The sequence below is a fragment of the Rhinatrema bivittatum genome, chromosome 6 (assembly GCF_901001135.1).
Source record: "Rhinatrema bivittatum chromosome 6, aRhiBiv1.1, whole genome shotgun sequence".
Taxonomy (NCBI): domain Eukaryota; kingdom Metazoa; phylum Chordata; class Amphibia; order Gymnophiona; family Rhinatrematidae; genus Rhinatrema; species Rhinatrema bivittatum.
This window is the reverse complement of record NC_042620.1, coordinates 322,296,874-322,314,378: the sequence shown is the minus strand read 5'-3', so window position 1 is coordinate 322,314,378 and position 17,505 is coordinate 322,296,874.

Genomic DNA, 17,505 nt, shown 5'->3' with positions numbered 1-17,505 from the left:
TCCAATAATTTTGGTAATAGTAAATTCCCAATTTAATAGACTGTGGAGGCTAAGATTTTTTTTTTTTTTTTAGAGAGACTAACTCTTAAGAAAATACTACTTTGTTCAACATATTTTATTTCTTTTGCCTGCTGGGAATACCATTATAAATAACAGAGAATCTGAATTTAAATAGCTGAATTATTGCTATTCTAACTGCTTGCTATTACTCAGGAGGAAATGGTTACAGCAGATTATATAAAAAATACCTAAGTCATACATTTTAGATCTTCAATCAGCCTGTTATAGTTGAACTATGAAAATTGGAGATGACTTTTTATGATAATTGAAGGATGCTTTACTCAAAGCTTATAAAACTCTTGAGAAAACACAAAATGCTTGTTTATAATTTTCTTATGAGCCTTATTGATATTCATTCTGCTAACAGATATGCTTGTGTGCATTAGGGATGCTTTTTTCAATTTCATTTTGAAAGCGAAACAAAAGAAAAACAGAATTTAAATTTTCTTTTTATTTCATTTAAAAATATGGTGCCAGAAGGTATAGTGGTATAGCTGACCTTCGGGGCTTCCTAGTGCCATTAACAGTGGGGCAGGAGCATCTGGGGATTGCTTTTGCCCTGTGAAGATGCTTATGATCGTGGGCAGGCTGGGTGGAGGAGATTGTGAGTGAGTAGGTGTAAGGGGAAGAGGCTTGGTGAGACATTGTATTTTGGAGTCATGATTTTTGCAGACGGGAAGGACTGGCTGCTACTTATTTAAAAAAACAAACAAACCATGAAACAAAATTAAAATGAAAAAAAACAAACAAACAAAACAGAACAAAAATCTCCCACCATTGAAACAAAATAAAAATGAAACAAAAACAAATCCTTTGACACTCCTAATATTCACTTGTTTTTCTATCACAACCTACACTCATATATTTAATCATTATAATCTTTTAGTTTTAAGATTCTGCACTTGGCGCATAATTTAAGGTTCTAGCACATGCATTTCTTTCCTGAAAAATAGAAAACATTCTAGCTTTTCATCATTCCATTATGTGTGGTTTTTCATTAGTGTAACCCCAGGGCAGGATGGCTCCCATTGACTGAACCCAAAGAATAAGAGATGGGTCTTATCTACTCTGTTTCTCCATAGATAGCCTAGCCTTACACATCTGAGTTCCAGGACTCCATGTGAGGGAAGGCTAGCTTCAGGGCCCTGTTGCATTAACCAAAGTACAAGCCCTTTATTCCTCACTGTAAACAGCACTGATAAGTCTTTTGCATCCAAAAATCACCCTGAAAGGCAATGTTTCCAACTTCTTTACTGATAGTTGATTAGATGACTGAAGAATATTTACAGCACTCAATTAAGATTTTAAATAAAGTCAGAAGAAAGAATTATAAATTTGCGATCTAGTAAAGTCTTTTAATTTACTGGAAGCCAACTCCTTAGGAATCCTTATTTTCTTTATCCAATTACTCAGCTTTTGAATAAAGCTTACTCCTTGTTCCAACTCCTAATTTTAACCCAGCTTCTACCCACTGAGGAGTGGTTAAAGTCCCAATATCAGAGCGTAAGTCCCAGAATCTCATACCTTAAATATTTGAGAATCCCTTATGAAGTTCGAGATGGGTGCTCTCAAGTGCAGTGCCCCCGAGTCAGCAGCAAACACAGTCTTTGAATACTTTGGCTCCTTCCCTTTAGAACAGGACAGGACTCGCTTCTCAGATGAAATCTTTTACTCGGGCTCTTCCCAGGTGAAAGACGCCTCATCCCAATAGAATGGAAACTGAATCTGTGGTACCAAGCGTACTCAGTTCCAGGTGGGAAACACAATAGTCTCTTTCTTTCAAAAGTAGGAAAAATGAAGCAAGAGACAGGATGGATAGAAAAACGTCCTTGCTTTATAATGAGGAGATAGTTAATGATAGAGAAAATGACTGAAGGTCGAAACTCCTCTGCATCTGGTCACCAACAGGCCTGAACCCTGAAGGAATGATAGAACACTGCCAGAGTCTTCTCTACCACTTGATTTAACCTAGCACAGGGCTGCACCAATCCTCTGTGACGTGGCACTCACAGGGAAAATTTCCAAATTTGTACAAAAAGAGTAAACACTCAGTCCGTCCAGCTGGCTTTAAAGGGAAAAAAACCCCCCTCTAGCTTCTTTCTTGATTAGCAGACAGAAAGCAGAGAGCTCCTGCCTCCAAGAAATCTAACTTTAAATTCCATGCCCAACAGTGGTGCCTGATGGTCAGAAAAGCTAAGGCAACACCATCTCAGTCTCTCACATGAGGGAGTAAAATCCAACCCACTGTTTACTAAATCTCTCTGAACTTCCCCAGCAAGGTAGTACATTCCTTTGGTAAGGAAATCATTACCAAATAATTACATTAACGTATTTTACAGATAAACTGCTGTGCAAATCAGGCCGTTTCTCTCATGATAAAGTACAGTACCTGGGGGCCCTCTTTATCTTATCTTTGAAGGATACTAACAGAACAGGGAAAATAGGGCATCCCAGTAGAGAGGTTGCAATAAATGCCAAAGGGGACCAGGTGCCTTTAAGTAAAAAGCAGAAAGATTCCAAATTACCTCTTTCAATTGATGAGCAGGTTGTTAATATAAACAAGAAACATACTTTGAAACGTTTATATACAAATATTAGAAGTCTGTAAAAATAAGATGGGAGAGGTAGAGTGTATAGCACTAGAAGAGATAGATATAATCGGCATATTAGAGACCTGGTGGAAGGAGGATAACCAATGAGTCATTGTGACACCAGGGTACAAATTATATCAAAATGGTAGGATGGATGAAACTGGTGAGGGGTGGCACTATATGTTAGAGCAGTGGTTCTCAACCTTTTTTCTGTCAGGACACACCTGACAGATGGTTCTCACATGCGTGACACTGAACATGTGACCATCACGGGGCTAAATGTAAACAAACACTCTGCATTCCACAGGAACCCCCTCGACCCCCAACAATGGGTGCAGAGCAGAACCAGGACATTCCCCGTTCAATTTACCATACAAAAAACGATATTTCTGGTGACATCTCAATAACAGCAACTTAAACACTCTCTCCTACCAGGTACAATAACCCTCCTTATGAAAAGACAGTAATTTACCACCAATGCATGTTCTATTGAGAAAACACAACAAATAATATTGATACAAATGCCTACATGCTAATAAAATACCTCAACTCGGTCAGACACATAGAATTGACCTTCACCAAGTACAGACAGACCACAAATTACAAATATGGAAACCCAAAAAAGCCACTCTGCACTCTGTGCAAAACAGAAATATAGCACCTAACAGACTTCCATGATCTGAAATAATGTACAAAAAATGAATGCACACAAAGTTACTCCTGCATTATGGAACTCAAACAGTAATAACCCTACCTATGAAAAGGCAGCACTGCAAAAATTACACCAGGCCCTAAACACCAATACACCTCCTATTAGGAAATCAGAACAAGCCAAGCTGCTATAGATCCCTACCAAGAAACTACAAGCTTGCAGAACACCCTTAGCTGGGTCACACACACGCAGAACACAGACAGACCCTCACCAAATACAGAATAAAGTGACCATAAAGCTAATATTTTTGTTTTTGCGTTGTTTTACTACATAGAGTTTGGCTTCTTGCTGTTTCCATTCAGTTTTTGTCTCCACATTTCTATTTATACATTCCCTGAGAAATATAAAATAAATCTCAAACTAGAAAATAATAAATGCTTCAAAACAACTGATAAATGGAACATCCAATCGTTAAAAATTTTCAAAATTATTACAAATTCTCAAAACACCAATAAAATATTTCTAACAGCAGACACATCACATAATACCTAATAATTAAATGGATGTTACTCATCTGAAGGATTGTTATGTCTTCTGTTCTGCAAGAGTATAAATAAAAAATTTCAAAAAAAAAAAAAAATGTCAGTCAATCAAGAAAGATAAACTTAAAAACCCTCCTTTACTTACCCTCTCCAGTAACTCTCGTACTCCTTTCCCTTGTAGGCCAATAGCACATACCAGAAGCAGGAAGGGCTGCTGAAGCTCTGTCCTCACGCTCTTCTTCCTTAGGGCCCATGACTAGTCTATCTCACACACACACACACACACACACCAGTCACCTGCCTGCCCAATCTCTCTTTCTCTCTCTCTCTCTCACACTCACACACAGACACACACACACACACTCTCCAATCACCTGCCTGACCAAACTCTTTCTCTCTCTCACACACACACACCAGTCATCTGCCTGACCAATCTCTCTCTCTCTCACACACACACACACACACACCAGTCACCTGCCTGACCAATCTTTCTCTCACACACACCAGTGACTTTCCTGAGCAGTCTCTTGCTCTCATACATTTCTCTTACTTACACATACATTCTCTCATACACTTACACACATGCTGGCTCACTCTTTATCTCACTCACCCACAGCACACACAGCAGCTACAGCACAAGGTAGCTGGTATGCTGCTATTAAAAGCAGAGTCCTGACAGGCTGGAAACTGCAGCAGGAGTGACCTCCCCAGCCCCACAGCGCTAAGAAGGCAGCACTCAGCTGTTTGCTTGTGCTGCGATCGATCGCAGCACAGAGCAATTAGCTGAGAATATAATTCTATGCTTTTCTTCCCACCCCAGCCTTTTTTTTTTTGCAGTTTGATGATTATTATAAATTTAATATTTTCTTGCTGGTGTTGTGCTGGCGAAAGAAGGGGAGGTCGGAGCTGGGGGGCGGGGGCAGTGGTGCCGTACTCCTGTAAGCCCTGGCAAAGTGATTTCTGCAGCAGCAGCATGCATGGCCTTTTCTTCTTCCCACGTGCCCGGTAAACATCACTTCCTCTTCTGGGCCACAGGGGCGGGAAGAAGAAAAGGTCACGTTCCTGTTGCCGACTTACACAAACACTGCTGCCGTTCCCCTTGGGGCTTGAATGTGCTGATAGCCCGGGCAGGAATGGCAGCAGGGTTCGTCTCGCTGAGGTGAAAGGGGGGGGGGAAGAGCAGTGGGTGCGCAACACCCCTGCCGGTGCTTTGCGACACACTAGTGTGCCGCGATACACCGGTTGAGAACCGCTGTGTTAGAGGGCATTGAGTCAAGCAGGATAAAAGTTCTGCAGGAAACAAAATGCAATGTTGAATATTTATGGATAGAAATTCCAGGTAAAAAAGGGAATAAATTAGTAATGGGGGGTGTATTACTGTCCACCCAGCCAGAATGAACTAACAGACAATGAAATGCTAAAAGAAATTAGGGAAGCTAACAATCAGCAGCACAGTAATAATGGGTGATTTTAATTACCCCAATATTGACAGGACATGCTAGAGAGGTGAAGTCCCTAGATGAAATAAATGACTGCTTCATGGAGCAGCTGCTACAAGCACCAACAAGAGGGGAAACTATTTTAGACCTAGTCCTTAGTAGAACACAGGATTTGATGCAAGAGGTAACAGTGTTGGAGCCACTTGGCAATAGTGATCACAACATGATCAAATTTGACTTAATAACTGGAGGGAGTGCAAAAAAGACAGAATTTAACTTTCAAAAAGCTGACTGATACAATGAGGAAAATGGTTAGGAAAAAACTGAAAGGGACAACTGCAAAGGTTAAGAATTTAGCTCAGGCATGGATGTTTAAAAATAGTATCTTGGAAGCCCAGAACAGATGTATTCCATGGATTAGAAAATGTGGAAAGAAGGCTAAATGGCTACCAGCATGATTGAAAGGTGAGGTGAGAGAGGTTATAATATCTAAAAGAACATCTTTGAAGAAATGGAAAAAATGAAGAAAACAGGAAACAGCATAAGCATTGGCAAGTCAGATGCAAATCATTGATAAGGAAGGCAAAGAGAAAATTTGAAAAGAAGCTTGCTGTGGAAGCAAAAAAGAAAAACATTTTCAGGTTACATTCAAGGTGGAAAGCCTGCGAGGGAGTCAGTTGGACCATTAGATAATCAATTGGGTAAAAGAAGCACTTAGGGATGACAATGACATAGCGCAGAGAGAAATGAATTCTTTGTTTTGTTGTTCGCTGAGGAAGATGTAAGAGGTATACCCAGACTGTGAGAACACACTTTTCCACACAATATATTAATCTGTTTATGCCATCATAATAGACACTACTGGTACTTGGACCTTCATTGTCTTATGAAATATCATCTGGCATATTGGGATTTTTTTGGTAAAGTTTTTTTTTTTGTGCATTTAAACTTATCTTCCCATTCTGACACGGTCCACATTTCAAAACCATTGTTTCTGCATCGGGGTGATATTGTGATAATCACATCTTTAAATGCTGAAAAAATCAAAAGTACTGTTAATAAAAGAATGACATGCAATCGCAAAAATAAAAGCTTAGGGGTAGATTTTAAAAGGTGCGCACGCTACCCGGCGCGCACACATGTATGCCCGATTTTATAACTTGCGTGCGCAAGTTATAAAATTGGGGGGCAGTGCACGCAAGGGGATGCACAATTGTGCACCTTGCATGTGCCGAGCCTGCGCCGAGCTGCGCTGCCTTCCCCTGTTCCCTACCCCCCACCCCACCTTCCCCTCCCCTACCTCCCCCGCCCTTTCCCCCGCCCTTTTTCTTTTTTTTTCCTTGTTTCAAAACTTACTTCAGCTGACTGCCGGCGCGCACTCCCCCGCACAGCAGCAAAAGGCCGCTGTGCCAGGAGCATCTGACCCCACCCCCGGACCGCCCCACCCCGCCCCTTTAGTAAAGCCCCGGGACTTACACGTGTTCCGGGCCTTTACACGCGTCGCTGGGCCTTTTGAAAATAGGCCCGGCACGAGTAAACCCTTTGAAAATCCGGCCCTTAGCATCTTTACTCATATCAGCTGTCAGCGTTAGCTCTAAATGGTGCCAATTTTAACCAGAAATGACAATGTCAAAATTGACATATAAATAGGAAAACTTCCTTACATATCAGAGCAATGACATAAGGGCATCAGTCCTTATGGAGATCAAGTGGCAAAGCATTAGAAGATGGAATACCAAACAATCTCTAAATTCAAACCATTGGGGGCTACAGTATTCAAATAAAAAATCCAAAATTGTTCTCTTAAATTGTTCTTTAATTCGATCTTCCCCTCTTGGAGATGTATTAATTTGTTCAAGAATTCCTGAATGTAAATCAGTGAATGTGTGTTGACAATCCTCACAATGAGATACCATTGGGGCTTGTTCCTTTTTAGTAGTTAAACAACTAATAGAAGGACTAGGGGGCATTCCATGAAGTTAGCAAGTAGCACATTTAAGACTAATCGGAGAAAAGTCTTTTTCACTCAGTGCACAATTAAGCTCTGGAATTTGTTGCCAGAGGATGTGGTTAGTGCAGTTATTGTAGCTGGGTTCAAAAAAAGGTTTGGATAAGTTCTTGGAGGAGGTCCATTAACTGCTATTAATCAAGTTTACTTAGGGAATAGCCACTGCTATTAATTGTATTAGTAGCATTGGATCTTCTTAGTTTTTGGGTACTTGCCAGGTTCTTGTGACCTGGTTTGGCCTCTGTTGGAAACAGGATGCTGGGTTTGATGGAACCTTGGTCTGACCCCGCATGGCAATTTCTTATGTTCTTACGATACGATACTCTGTGAAGCGAGTTTTTAGCATTCTCTTAGTTCTATTGATGTATATCTTTGAGCACGGACAAATTATGAAATATACTACGAAACTTAATCTATAGTCAGTAGTTGCTGTAAAATGAATAGTCCGACCCAAATGAGGCACACTCCATTGGGTGCCCATGATGGTTGTAGAAAAAAAAGAGCCAGAAAGTTGATGTCCTACGGATAGTGTGTCATTTTGAGGAGGTAGCACTGTAGCTTGTGGGCTAGAGTAAAGTATAGTGAGAAAGGAGATAAACTGGCAATGGAATCCATATTCTCTCAATGCCTCAAAAAGAAACATCCAATTCACCCTATCAAATGATTTTTCTGCATCGAAGTTAACTAATAAGGATGTGCATTTGTTTTTTGACGATAGGGAATTTCGTATGAAATTCCCTAAATCGTCATGGATCGGCAACACCAAACACCGATTCCATTTTCCCCGAAATTTTGTGGAAAATCGGTTTTCGGGTTAGTGCACGCTAACGGAAGTTAGCGTGCGCTAACAAAAACGTTACTTTTTGCTACTTTTTTGTTAGTTTTTGTTAGCGCACGCTAAGCCAAAAACCGATTTTCCACGAAAAAAAACAAAACGCTGATCCGTGGGAAAACGAGATTTTCCCGCGGCCACATGAACCCGAAAGCGAAAACGTTCGGGCACCCGATGCACATCTCTACTAACTAATAAAGAATTTAAACACTTTTTAAAGAGAGAAGTCCGTGGAAGCAGGTTCTTGCCTAACATTCACCACTGCCTATCTGCCCTTGACAAATCCCACCTGTGCAGGTAATATTAACTCGGTCAAAAAGGATGACAGGGGTTCCGCCATAATTTTTGCTAAAAGTTTTATATCACAGTTCAAAAGTGAGATCGGCCTATATGAACTAGGTAGAGTTGTATCCTGCCCCGGCTTCGGAAGAGCAATTACAGTAACTTTATTAGCATTCCATTCCGGAAGTGGGGAGCCAGAAAGATTTTCAGAAAGCTTACTTAAAGGCAAACTGACATTGTCAGACAGGATCTTATAAAATTCATTAGGGCCAGGAGATTTACAAAGAGCTGATGACTTTAATAGCAGCAATTCTGGGAGTGTAATCAGGGCATTCAGACATCAGAGATCCTCCCTCCGACACACGAAGCAGAGCAGTCTTGGCTAAGAAAGCCTGAATGGAAGAAATCTTGCAAGGTTCAGAACTGAATAAGTCCTGATAGCATCTATAAAGGATTTCACCAATATCTTTGGAGTAGTGTTTTACCTGATCAGTGTGGTCCTGTAAAGCTAAAATGTGCGTTTTACCTTCCCAGGTGCTGACGAGGTTAGCCAAACATTTCCCTGCCTTGTCACCATGCTGAAACATTTATACTTATAGTAAAGTAAACTTTTCTTTGTTTTCTGATGGATAAGCTTGTTTAAGGCACACTGGGCTGTGTAAAACAGGATGCAATTTCGAGCAGAGGGGTCTTGACAATAGCACCTCTTTGCCATTTGCAGAATGCCATTAGCTAGCTCCTGCTTCTTTTTAGCAACATAAGCTATGACTTCACCACACAGCACTGCTTTCATGGCTTCTCAGTAAAGAGTAGGGTTGGACTGGTGCTTCTCATTAAAATGGGCATATTCCCTCCATCTGTCCCACAGGTAAGTGTGAAAAGTGGTATCATGCTAGAGAGGAGGAGGCAACCTCCACCTCTGATTGGCCACTATGGGAAACATTCCCGTAATATCAAACCACACAGGTACATGATCTGAAATCACCAGAGGGCCAATCTCAGAGCTGATCACCTTTGAAAAATAAGCCTTACTCACTAGAAATTAATCCAGATGGGATTTTGAGTCATGAGCCCTGGACATATGGGTATAATCTTCCTCCAAAGGATGGAGGACTCTCCATACATCTACCAAGTCCAGGTTATTGCATAGGAAAGGAAGGCCATGAATAAGATCAGCACGGGAAGGGGATTTAGCTGGTTGCCTTTCAATAACACTGTCAAACACCATATTGAAATCTCCTCTCAACACAATGGGTAAATGTGAGTACAGCAAGAGAATATTATATATTTTAGTAAAAAAAAAACCTGAGAGTAAATGTTTGGAGCAAAAACATTACTAAACAAAATCTGTTTGCCAAAAAGTTCCTTTGCCAAAAAAAAAGATATCTGCCCTCTGTATCCACAACACCAGCCTCATGGTAGTTAGAGGAGGCAGAGAAAACCTTACCCACCCACCCACTGTTTCTGTAGTTTGATGTTCAGCTTCCGAAAGCTTTGTTTCTTGCAGCCCAGCTATGTCTACGTGTGACCTGCACTTGGCCTGCAAAACTTTATAATGTTTAGTAACTGAGCCAATCCCACAGACATTCCATGTGAAACACCTAAGTCACTGAAACAACCCATAGTGAATGCAATATCAGTGTAAGGAAAATACAATACCTCTATGTAGGTGATAGGTCCCCCAGCCTAGACCCACCACCCCTCTCGAGCAATAAAAGATAGAGACGGTATAGCGATATCACATATGAATAGGATTCCCAGCTCTAAAAGAACAATGCAATCCACAAGAAATGGAGCAGCAAAACAGAGCAGTAATAATATAAGGAGCATAGCAGAGAAACGAAAGACATATCATCTCAGCAGTCGACCCCCAAGGAAAAGGAAACCCCAATATAGACAGGCAATGGCTGAAGGCTAAAAAAAAAACCCCTTGCACCCCAAATGCCAACCAAAATAGCCAAAAGTAGCCGGTTTGGATAAACCATGTGTGCTGAGAGGGCCCTCTCCTCGAACCTAGTGTGCAAAGCAGGACTGTGAACTGTAATAAAGAATAGAGATGTGAATCGGAACCGGCATCGGTTCTGATTCCAGGTTCGGGGACTATCGGGAAATTTTTTGCGTGCGATCCGATCGGGTTTTTTTATCGGCTGTGCCCGAGCCAACAAAAAATCCACCCCGACCCTTTAAAACATATCCTTTAGCCTCCCCCACCCTCCCGACCCCTCCAAAACTTTTTTTAAAATTACCTGGTGGTCCAGTGGGTGTCCCGGGAGCCATCCATTGCTCCTACCATGTGACAGGGGCTGGCCAATGGCACCGATAGCCCCTGTCACATGGTAAGGGCAAAGGACCATCGGCGCCATTTTGATTAGTGGCAGCAGACGGCCCGAGAGCGGGAGATCGCTCCCAGGACCCCCACTGGACCACCAGGTAATTTTAAAAATTTGGGGGGGGGGGGGTCGGGAGGGTGGGGGAAGCTAAAGAATGTGTTTAAAGGCTCGGGGTGGGTTTAGAGGTTGTTTTTGTGTGCCATTTTTCCCTGCCCTCCCCCAAAAAGATAAGAGAATCCCACAAACAATTTTGTGGGGTTTTCCTATCGGTTTCGGGGAGCCCCCAGTTTCTGACGAGTTTGAAAATATTGTACGATATTTTCAATCGTCAGAAAAACGATTCATATCCCTAATAAAGAATGCTTGCAGCTATGAAAGTCCTAGAACAAAAAGACAGATATAAAGGATGTCATCCAGAGTCAGAGGTGAGCCCTTGTAAAAAAAAAAAATCAGAGCTTCCTCCACTGAAGTGAGAAAAATGGTCCTCCCTTGGTGAAAGATTTTCAGCTTGGCAGGAAACGTAGCATGGATGTGATGTTTTTCTGTGCTAATTGTGTGCATGCAGGGACAAATGCTTTCCTTCTCAAGGCCACCGCCGCAGAGTAATCTTGGAAAAGTAAAACTTTGTCCCCCTCAAAGCGGAGATCTTTCTGGCGTTGATAAGCTCTCAATATTTCAAGTTTATGGGCAAAATTAAGGACCCTGGAATATTACTGCTCTGGGTTTAGCCTGAACACGATCTCCAGACCACGGGCGTCCTAGGTGGTGGGCCTTCTCGATCCTCAGGCTTAAAGTCTGGGTTAGCCAGGCTTCCACTCACGGCTCCAATTCCCTACCTGGAATAGATTCAGGAATCCCTACTAGCTGCAAATTATTTCTGCGTGACCTGTTTTCTAGGTCATCCCCTTTGGACTGCAGGGACTCGCACAGGGATTGCAGCTTCTTCATGTTGGTGCACATGGAGGAGGTCTTGTCGTCTAGACCTGAGATCCGCAGTTCTGCGGATTGTAACTGCTGCTGAATTTGTGCATACCCCTGAGAGCTGTATGAAGATCTGGGCAAACTTGCAGTCAAGAGCAGCTAGCATGGTAGCTGCCATATCAGAGCTCGTTGGACCCAAAGTTTCTGCAGCGGCGGAAAGCTCGGGCACGTTGCCCATTTTGGAATCGCCACCCCTCACCTTGTCCTTCTCCTTCTTTGCCAATTTAGACACCATAAATGTGGGGAGACTGCAAGGCTCACTGTGCTTTGTGTCACTGAGCTTACTAGAGTGCAGTGGGATGAAATCCGTCGAGTTTGGTTAAACAGGAAGCTCTGCAAAAAGAAGTAAAGGAGGAGAGGGCCCTCTCACTTTGAAATATTTTATTGCTGTTTAGAAAAATTATAAACTTATTATATGCGTTCTAATTATTGGATGTTATTCTATTCATCAGCTCTTTGGCAATATTATTTTTATTAGTATGATTTATTATGCTTGAGTGATATTTCTTGATTTTGTTTGATGATTTATGAGGAATGTTTCTGTTTTTCCATTGCTGCATTGCATACATGGTCTGGTTTGTTGCGGTTTCTGTCTATCCATTTCTATTTATTCTTTATGGTCTCTTTACTCTGTATTTGGCATCTGTGACCGATGTGGCACATTCTGTTAGCATATGGTTTCTGTGTAGCCTGGTTTGTTCTGCATTCTTAAAGGAGGTGTTTTAGTGCCTGGTGTAACATCTGCAGTGTTGCTTTTTCATAGATATGGCTGTTTCCGTTTCAGTGCTGACAGTTATACCTTTTTGGTACAGGAAGTTTACTATATCAGTGTCACTCAGTTCACTCTAGGCTTTCTGAGGGCAAACCCACATCTGCACACATTACAATAGGCCTAATGCAATATGAGTTCCAAATGTATATTTTGCAGGGTTTTCTGGGTGGCACCACAACAATGTACTCTAAAGGACCCGGCCAGTGCCATTTTTATGTACTGGTAGGTGGGACAAGAGTTCCTGGGGACCACTTCTGCATAATTTAGGCATTTTGGACCTGTGGATGGGGTAAGATAGGTTCAGGGGGTGTGTCAGTTTTGAAAGTCGGAGGGCACAGGGCTTCTTTTGAGTGGGGAAAGGAGGTATGAGATAGTGTGAGACTGACAGTTTCTATTGTGTGTTGGTTATTGGGAAAACAACAAAAATTCTGTATTAAAAAAAACAAAGCAGAATGGGGATGGGGAAGGGGGAGCAGCCACACAATTGTTTGCACAGGGCAGCCAAAAACGCTAGCACCGGCCCTGATTCTTTGAAGGTGCAATTAAGCATGCGATAAGAGTAAGCCAATCGATGTAGTACACCTTGATTTTCAGAAGTTATCTAAGAAAATCCGACATGAGAGACACAGAAAATTACAGATGCATGAGACTGGAGGCAATATTGTATTGTGGACTGGGTAATTGGTTAAAAGATAGGAAACCAAAGGTCTAATGGTCAGTTTTCTCAGAGGTGAGAAGGGAGTAGTGGAGTGCCCCAGGGATCTGCACTGATGTCACTTAACATATTCATCAGTGGTCTAGAAAAAGGAGCAATGAACAAGGTGATCACATTTTCTGATGACAAAATTATTCAAAGTAGTTAGAATACAGGTTGATTGTGAGGAATTGTAGGACACTGAGAGACTGGGAAACAGGGGATATATATGGCATGAGAATTTGAATGTGAAGGACAGAGTGAAAAATAAGCCTAACTACTGCATATATACACAATTCTGTGACCTCCCAGGAAAAAGATCTTGGGGGTCATTGTGGACAACACATTGAAATCTTCAGTTCAGTGTGTGGCGGCAGCCAAAAAAGCAAACAGTATGTTAGGAATTATTCAGAAAGGAATAGAAAACAAAATCAGGAATATAATAATCCCCCTGTATCAATCCATGGTGTGGCTACATCGTGAGTATTGTGTGCCATTCTGGTCAACACATTCGAAACAGATCTAGCAGAACTAGAGAAAGCACAGGGAATTGCAGCAAAAATGATTTCGGGGAAGGATTGGCTCCTTTCTGTGAAGAAAAGCTAAACAGCTTCAAAAGGAGACAACTTAGAGGGGGAATACTGCGTTCAGTTTTGGAGGCTTATCTCGGAAAGGATATAGAAAGGATGGAGGTAGTTTGGAGGAGGACAATCAAAACAGCTTGGGGTTTGTATGATAAGCCTTAGCCTTGAGATGAGAACTGAAGAAACTGGGACGTTAACCTTTAATTGAGCGGGCAGGTGCATATTTGCGCATGTGCGGCGGCCCGCACCCAGGGACGCGGCTCTTTTATAACTCGCGTGCGTATATGTGTGCATGTTATAAAATAGCTTGGCCTTGCGCGTATGTGTGTGTGCCAAATTTTAAGTGAGCATGGGCGCGCCAGTCCCACTTCTACCGTGGAAGTCGGGGGATTTTAAGAGGGGCACGCGCTGACGTTATTCCCATTTTTACCTGTTCATCCACCCCAAATCCCCCTAGTTTAAAAGCCTTTATGCCCCCCAGTTAGCCCTGACAGCCCCGCAGCTCTGCCTTGTTTTCTGATTTTTAAACGTGCAGTGCACATCGTCCATAGCAGAAGTAAAGTTACGTGGTAGGGGACCTTGGCATGTCTTGGATTCATGCCTTGAAATGCCCATGCTCTGCCCTTTTTGAAGACTGCCCCTTTTTGAAATGCCCCCGTCCTTTTTGAAAACTTTCAAAGTGTGCATGCTGTGGGAGATACACGTGCGTATCCGGGAGGCTTCGCGCAGGCCCAACTTAGTCAAACATTTCCTAAGTTATGCACGCTCTGGGCTTTTAAAATTCACCCTTTAATATGTTTATCCTGCAAAAGAGGTGAGACGGGGATACGATACAGACATTCAAATACCTAAAATGCATTAATGCACAGGAAGGTAAACGTTTTCAGTGGAAAGGAAGCTGTAGAATTAGCAGTCACGATCTGAAACTCCAAGGGGGTGGATTCAGGAAAAATCACAGAGAGAGTACTGGATGCATGGAAATGCCTTCCTGGAGGACATAGTGATGACAAGGACAGTGGGAGACTTCAAGAAAGCATGGGAGAAACACAGAGGATCCCTGGCACGAGAATGGTAATGAGAGAACTGTACAGGCTTTGCAGCCTGGGGCAGCAGTGATAAGACTGCATTGTGCTTCCTGGATGGCATGGAGAAACCTGGATGGAGCAACAGGTGCAACTCTAAATACGACACAATGGGAGTGGGGGTTGGGTTGGGTTCCATGCGGGAACTTGATCTACTTTGGGTAAATGCACAAACATTGCTGCTAGGCAGTCTAGATGGCCCTCTTGGTCTTTATCTGATATCATTTGCTATGTTGCTATATGAGAGAGCTTAATAAAATTGTGTATGGTATGGAACGGATTAATAGGCATTTTTTTTTACACTATCAAATAGTATTAGGGGATGTTCCTCAAAATTGGGTAGTAGATGTAAAATAAATTTAAGAAAGTATTTTTTTCAGTTAGTGAATAATTAAGCTGTGGAACTGGTTGCCAGAAAATGTGGTACTAGGATAAGAAAAGGTATGGAGAAGTTTCTGCAGGACAGATCCTTAGATAGTTCTCTGCCAGTCAGACTTTGGTTTCTCTTTCTTAATTCTTGCAGCGAGCAAGATGAAACAAGGGAAACATTCATAATATGGGAGTTGCATACTATTTTTAGGCAACCTAGACTGGCCACTGTAGGAGATAGGATGCTGGGCTCGATGGATCATTGCTCTGACCCTGTTATGATTAGAGTTTGGGTGGAGAATTATATATAAGATTAGTGATAGGCAGGTGAAGTTCCCGAAGAATGCCATGTTTGTCTCTAAGAAGCCTCTCATATGGACATTTGTATTTTTGACCTACCGTATAAGCCTTACAGAGCAAGGAATAATGGACATTTAAAACTCATTATGTTTCTGCAATGGGCATACTATGGATAAAATGGACATTTTAAAACATACACTAACCAGAGAAACAAGGCCTAGAGATCTTTCCATCTTTTGGGCCTTTTAGAATATTTCACAACATTTAAAAGTCAGAGCTGTAACAGTCAGCTGCAAAGCAGGTGGACCCTGTACTAGCAAGGCAAACAGAAGCCTTTTGGAACTTGGCAAGTATCAACAAGAATGAGGAAATGATTGGAGATGAGCCGAAAGGCTCAGCTTTGCCAGATATCAAACAACTGATGAGAGCTGCAGAATAAGAAGCATCATATAAGCATCATATGTATTTTAAGAGAACCAACCAATGAGGGGAGGCCTCATATTCAGCAGCTTCTTCCACTCCCCAATCACATGGGAGAAGAGGTAAACAGCATGTGATGTTGTGATGAACCATTTTGATCTCTTTTGACCCATATAACCTAGATGCATTGATATTTTAGGGGTGTTGATTTATGCTCAGATCCAGCCAATGAGATGAAAGACATGCAATAAGATCCAACCAATGAGATGAAAGACATGCAATCTTGCTCCTTGATTTCATAAGTCAGCACCCTATAAGAGTGAGGCCGGAGCCTAAATATTTGGTAAACACTCAGCTCCAACGTATCTGGGCAAACACTCAGGACAGTGTATCTAGGCAACGCAAGTTATCAGCCCCAACATAGACAACTTGGGCAGATGACCAGGCCTTGGGCATATGACCAACACAGCCAGATCCAGCCCAAAGCAGATGTAGATAGCCCAGTCGCAGATGTGACCAGAAGGAGACAGACCAAACCATGCTGAGGTGGGCCTAAGACCAGAAGGAGACATGCAGAGGCGTTTTGAACTCCTGGCTATGTTTCAAGAAACTTCATTTCTGCACACTGCCATCCTGTCAAATATTGAGGGTACCTAGCAAACAATTCCGCACGGCCACATATCATTATGCACGCATGTGGTTGAGCGGAGATCTACAACAGTATTTTATAACCTGCACACTTGAGGTACAGACAGATTATAAAATACACATGTCTGCCCCCCTCAATATGTGCGTATATACGGTTACGCGCAAATACCTGGAATGCATTGAAAGCGAGTACTTTGTTTTACTTATTTTAAAATAGCAAATTGTGCACGAAACTCTTGCCCCACCACAGAACGCCCGGTTTTTTCACAGGTAAACGCGCTTGCAAGACCATAAATGCGCGCATACCTTTGATGTTTTAAAAATAGCATGCACACGAGCACAAGCTACTGTTGCACATATGTGCTAATTTTACGTGCATGAAAGTTTTGAAAATCCACCCCACTGGGTACAGAATACAGCTCAGAACATATTCAGCGGAAGCCATTTACAAAACTGAAAGGTATCAACATTATTCACTCTAGCAACTCTTTCTTCCAGACCATACTTCCTGCAGAATGTATGCTTTGTCATCCATAGAAACACTGGGGCCATATTCTGACACTGCTAAGAATATCTTTTCATTTTAAAATGCAGTCCATTGGAGTGCTCCAAGGCTCACTCTCTCACCAAGGAAAAAATTGCCTTAAGGGCATAAACAGTTTTAGATAATGAAAATGTTTTATGACCCTGACTGCACATTGATATTAGTATCATAATAACATACTAACGTAGAACATGTTGCAGAGGAGGACCAATTGACCTATCCAATCACTCTACGACATTGTGTAGATTAGCATATGAACTGCCATAATCAAGAAATTTCCACCCCCAATCCCATATCTTTTATCCAACCTTTGTGCTTCCTCTGTCTTCTGTATCTGTCCCACACATGCCTAAGCTCTGCTACAGTGCTGGCCTT